The sequence below is a fragment of the Lolium rigidum genome, chromosome 3, assembly GCF_022539505.1.
Source record: "Lolium rigidum isolate FL_2022 chromosome 3, APGP_CSIRO_Lrig_0.1, whole genome shotgun sequence".
In the NCBI taxonomy this organism is placed as follows: domain Eukaryota; kingdom Viridiplantae; phylum Streptophyta; class Magnoliopsida; order Poales; family Poaceae; genus Lolium; species Lolium rigidum.
This window is the reverse complement of record NC_061510.1, coordinates 372,524,850-372,530,590: the sequence shown is the minus strand read 5'-3', so window position 1 is coordinate 372,530,590 and position 5,741 is coordinate 372,524,850. Positions and strand designations below refer to the sequence as shown.

General features: G+C 40.3%; 1 long non-coding RNA gene across 3 annotated transcripts; it reads right to left on the bottom strand.

Annotated features, from left to right (window-relative positions):
- Positions 1-1,756: 1,756 nt before the first annotated feature.
- On the bottom strand, positions 1,757-5,517 carry LOC124700548. 3 transcript variants are annotated; one of them, XR_007001769.1, is made up of 6 exons: positions 5,293-5,517; positions 4,326-4,420; positions 3,809-3,953; positions 3,543-3,660; positions 3,080-3,280; positions 1,757-1,973 (listed from the first exon to the last, which is right to left on the bottom strand). It is a non-coding gene; the product is annotated as an uncharacterized LOC124700548 (long non-coding RNA). The 3 variants fall into 3 exon arrangements; XR_007001767.1 differs by lacking the exon at positions 1,757-1,973 and having other exon boundaries at positions 2,892-3,280; XR_007001768.1 differs by lacking the exons at positions 1,757-1,973; positions 3,809-3,953; positions 5,293-5,517 and having other exon boundaries at positions 2,892-3,280; positions 4,326-4,981.
- Between the last annotated feature and the right edge of the window lie 224 nt (positions 5,518-5,741).

Below are 5,741 nucleotides of genomic sequence, written 5' to 3'. Positions count from 1 at the left end.
TAAAATGGAATTTCGATGTCAAACTCGAAAAGATTTCAAGTTCTTAAGCCTAATTTAGGGATGAGGACAAACTAGAAGTTCGGACAGATGGAGGCATCAGAGGAGGAACGCATGAGATTTTTATTGGACTAATTACGTTGCCAAAATCACCTCGCCACTGACACTGTACCTAGCTGCCCAGGCTTCAGGGGATAGAGGCGGCCGCCTCACAGCCCCCTCCCTCTACGGCCAGGCTTGGTCGCATCAGGAGCTTGTCGACAAGCATGGCCAGGCTATTTCAGGGTACCGTTTGTTTCCCATGATTTTGTTCTTAAATTCTCTCCTGGCCCGTATTGTAGCAACTTGCTTCCTTCCCCCTGGCGAACATGTTCCCTATGTTTTTGGATGTCGTGGTGCCGAACAAATGTCCCTTGGTGGCGCATGGTTGGTAACCGAACAATGTGCCATTTTTTGCAAATAAAACACTGACATTAAAAGAAACATCGAACAATACAAAGCAGCCCAAAAAAAATGAAAATTACAAGAAGATCCTTGAGAAGCCCTTCATCTTCAACCTCTAGACTGTGTTGACGACACGCCCCCTTTGATGGCGAACATGGCGAGGCGGAGTGGTGGCCGAAGTTTGGGACCATCGATGGTCGATGGTAACAAACCAAAGAGGAGGAAGACAATTTTCAGGGGAATAAAAGTAAGAAATAGAGGGCGCAAAATAGAAATGTAGAGACGTAAACCACATTTTTGGTGTTTCTTGAAATTAATTGGGTTTTCCTATATTTCGTTTAAATTTACTTAAAATTGGCCCTCTAGTCAACTAGTCAATTGGGCTTCAAATCTCTTGTACCACGAGCAACTCAGAACTTTTGAGCTACTGCCTAGATTCCTTGCCTTGATCATGATTCTTGCATAAGAAATAAAAGGTCTAGAGGGCAAAACAAAAATGGTATATATATACACTAGCAACAATCGGCGCTGCGGCACGCCGCGCCATATAGTGGCTGGTGGATGGTACCTTTTGGTGATGTAAATATTTTATGTATAGATTGTCAGTTGGTTGTTGACTAATCTCGGTGTATATTTCCGAAACGAAGGTGAGAGCTTGTCTTTGATTGTGTCTGATAGCGAAGTTTTATTTGTTTATATGTAGATCTTTATAGATTAGCATTGGGTTGTGGATGGAGGTGGTGAGTGGTTGTCATTGAGCAATGGGACGCCCGCGCCCAAACAAAGAAGCATAAAGATGGAAAGTTATGCATACTTACTACCTAAAGGATGTCAATGGTAAGAACCGATGAAAAACTGGGTGCCATCCGTCAGCAATCCAGAGAGTAAAAATCCATCAAAAGTTCAGAGAATAAAAAAGGTAAGATGATAATATCCAACCATTGATATAGTGAAGTAGAATATAGGTATACTGCAACTTTTATCATAAATGCAAGATTAGTGAAGTAAAATGTTGTAATGTTGCAACTTTTTTTTTGAATCGCAATCAACATTAAAGAGATCTAACAAATAGGCAAAAAGTACTCTCAAATATGGGACTAATGATGAAATGTGAAGGCTCACAAACTCAGGTATGGAAAAACAGAAAGGCCTCGGAGGAACACATAACGAAAGCAATATTTTGCAGTTGCACATATATAACAGATTACTAAATCATGAAGCCACTCGGAAGGCTCATTATGATCATACAATCCAAACTACACATACAACTTGTACTTGAAGCATCTTACTATTTGGTAAGGTTATTTTTTCTGCATGAAAGCCGCGCCCGTGTACATGTATAAATCATTGCTTTTAGAAAAAGAAAACAACATGAATCACTGCAATAGAAGTCAGTAGAGAGTCAAACTAATTTAATATTGTTTTAGCTGGTGTCTAGAATTTGAATACCTAGGAATTGAGCAACAGTCATCCCTAGAAATAGCACAGTCATCATACCTAGAATTTGAAGTGCCATCCTCTATTGTGTTACCCTGAAAAATTGGCTGAATCTAAGCACATGCTGCACAGGAATGACTACCAATTCCAACAATGAACGGTAGGGCAATAGACTGAAACTTATATAAATGATAGGGCAATAGACTGAAATTTCTTACAGGCTGATAATAACCAAATTGCACATCTGAATGTTAAGCTAATAAGAGAATATGTGATGCATCAAAGGTTCGAGTTATTTGGCTAAGTCGCATGAAAAAGTAGAGCAAACATTGACAGATAATGAGGCTGGCAGGCTGAGCTAACGGTGTGTATTTGGTGTGCAGGAAGTAGCGGCAGAACTAAATATCTGAATGTTTAAGAGGTACCTGCTGGTCAACAACAATGAAACCTCATTCATATACATTTTGTGATTGATCTCTGCTCTCCCAAATCCGTGAAACACACACAACAACTTCCTAGTGAGACCACCGAGATGACAAGTCTTTTACTGGGGCCATCTGCATTTCATGTCTCTTAGTTTCGCAGCAGGACGTTTTCTTCAGAAAGTACAGATAGAGACAAATAATGCTAACACTACGGCATGCAGGATGCAGAGATTGGAGGAATATCGACCTATTAAACTTCCTGCTTATGTCTCATCAAAGGGTGCTATTCTATAAAAAAAAAATTAGCAGATCGCCCGCTAGTGTGAGAGAGCTTTCAAATATTTATCTCATATTCATTCATGAGGGTACTCCTAAGGGATTGAAGACCATATGAACAGGTGTTCCATCTTGCAAATTAAATACCGCCCCTTGCCTGCGAGATTTTTCTCTGGGTGACCAGATGGCACTTCATATGGTTCTGCAAATTTTTTAGTGCCATCCTAAGAAAACAGTTGAGTATACGATTATGCCATACCACTTAGAACAGTATCAAAGCAAATGATATCATATTTGTTTCTGTATGAGCGGTCTAAATTATTGACACATTACATTATTGTAAAACAGGACAATGAATACTCATTCAACTGGGTCTACAATCTGATTACCAGAACTATTTTCCAAAACTTTATCATTAAAACGGTATTTGACTACGAAAGTCCATAATGACGGTGAAAGATATTACTAAAACATAAAATGAGGTTAGCGGGGCTGCATACCACATAATCTATAAGCATCTAAACTTCTCGAGTATCCATCCCTGAGTAGTGAGAGCATATCATTGCCTCGCGTAGAAGATTGAACTTTGTCCAATTATTATTGCACCTCCCAGATGAGCAGTATGTTTGTTCTTCAGGCAGATCTGTATCATCTTGGAGTTCCCATTGACCCATCGTGATCTGCGCCTTGATCACCCTCGGCTGCTCATACACATAATGAACAACTATATAAATTGGTAAAACTAATATAAAAACTAAATTTCTTTTTTGTATTCAGAAGCAGTAAAATCTTTTGATAAAAAGCAGCAACAATTTAGAATGTAGAACATAGGATAACCTGACCCAAAACATAATCCACTATTTTGTTTCCAAAAGAAAACATGTAAAGAAGACATAACGAACCTACTCAAATGTGTAATGTTACTCTTCGGCGAAAGCATGACTGTAGGTTTATGGTCATCACCTGATACAGGCTTAGCCCAATGCGCATCCACTGGTACCAGAACTTGAGCTTGATGGATTCCACTCAAAATCTTAAGCTTGACCTCTGGCTTCCGATTCTTTGAGATAAGTTTGAACATCTGGGAAAGCAAAGTTGAAACCAATAGTTAAAGAGAACTTATATGGAGAGGAAAAAATGGCAGACACATAAAGGAGAAAATAAGAAAGGGATATAAAGGAGAAAATGCATTCTCTTGGACATTAAAATATTTAGGGCAGGACGCTCACAATTAGTCTAAGGTCCCTCTCAATTTGAATAGCAAGTTTACCACCATTAGATGTGAGATTTTTGAAGCTTTTATACCGTCCGTGCAGCGCCTTATTAATTAGCTATGTCTTGGGAGAGATGAAAAAACTGAGAAACAAAGAATCTCTGCAACAATCAGAACATGATTAAAGGAGCTGCTATATGAGCTTTTCAAAGTTTCAAAATAATCTGTGCAAGTCTATTCAGAGAAACAAAAATCTGAGAAACAACGGATCATTATACCAATCAGAACATAATTTAAAGTGATGTTGTAGATAAAAAAGAATGCATAATTTGAGCATCAAAACTTGTGCAAATGGTAGGCCACTTGTGTAGTTGTGATTCAGTGAGAAGGTACACGTATATTTTTATCAAACCACCTCCAGATTGGTCAGAGCAGCATATGCCAGACGCCAGAACATAGGAAGACAGAATGGAAAAATAAGATGCTGCCTTTACTGGTGGAAAAAAGGGCATGTAGGAAGAACAGAGACTCACATATTATGAACATCTAATACACTTATAAGCGTAGCCATGGAGATGAGTTCTTCCCCAGCACGGCTAAGACCAACACCAATCTTGTTGCATTGTCACTGAAAAGAACATTCGCAGTTAAAGTTCACACCAATCCTCTTTACTGTCACTGAAAAGAACATTCAGAAAATATAAGATCTGCCATCAAAATCGGAGCTTCAGGATAGTAGGCATAATGACTAATGTAATTCATCTACCAGGAACATCAAATATGGATTGTGATAGCATGGTGCCATTCTTTTTACAAACATAATACTTATTCGGGATTCTTATCTTAACCTAACCAAAGGCAAACAAATGTAGAAACAGTAGCAGATTAATACCTTTTCTTGTCAGCAGAACTGTAAGATTATTTTAGATAGGGTTAGAGGTGGCATGTGTTGTTTGTGGAAACGTATTTGCTGGTTAAATTAGCGAATCCAAAAATCAGCTTTTACAGAGACGTTTCAATCAAGAAATGAACACTCGATATTCAAATAACACCATAAAATCGCTGTAATCTCTACTCCACAAGTCCAAGTGGCAAATGCCTCTACTCTTGAGTTGTCTGCATTATCGCTTCACTTCATATATATATGTCATAGTACACCATGATAGAAGATGTTAACACAACATATGAGAATATTGCTTCAGCTGTGAACTGACGGTGAGCGCGATTATGAAAAGAAAGAGTGAAGTGCGAGTTAAGCATTATTGCGACATGCCAAATTCCTACTATTCTTGGTGGTGTCTGCTGCTCTTCTCGTGTGGTATTGCTGACATCTCAATTTTTAACCACCAAAGTAAAACACAAAGAGGTAATGGGATACGAACTTGCGAGGGGCATTACTATCTTTAGCAAAAAGCCTCATTGAAGCACATACCTCAACTTTTCTCGAATGCCAACACAGCAAGAAACGGATAAAATAGAAAGAGCAGAGGTGAAGTCTACCTGCCTCTGGTTGAAGGTATCTCTGATCTGAAAGAAAAGAAGAGCGATCAGCTCGATTCTAATGGTATTCAGCGTCTTGCTGCTGCTGACAGTCAGGGAGGACTAGACTCTGCACCCGGTATGACACTCTCCAAGCTGGTTGTTTATGTGAAAACGCCACCGCAGCTGTAGTAGCGGCGAAATCCACGACCTCAAACGGCTGACCGCCAGGCCATCCAAGGAGGATGGACTACTCGAGTGGAGGTGAGGCACCGCCGCGTCCGTTGCCACCGGTCGACTCCGGTGCCTTTCTCCCGCCAATGGATCAGCCTCGATCCTCGCCAGTGAACGCCACCACGGTCTCCACCACCTCCGCCTGCCTCCCTTCCGCGCTCTTGGTCGCTCTGGAAGACTGGAACCACACCGCGTAGGGTCTCCCCGTCGCAGCCGCTGCCCAGCCCTCTATCCTC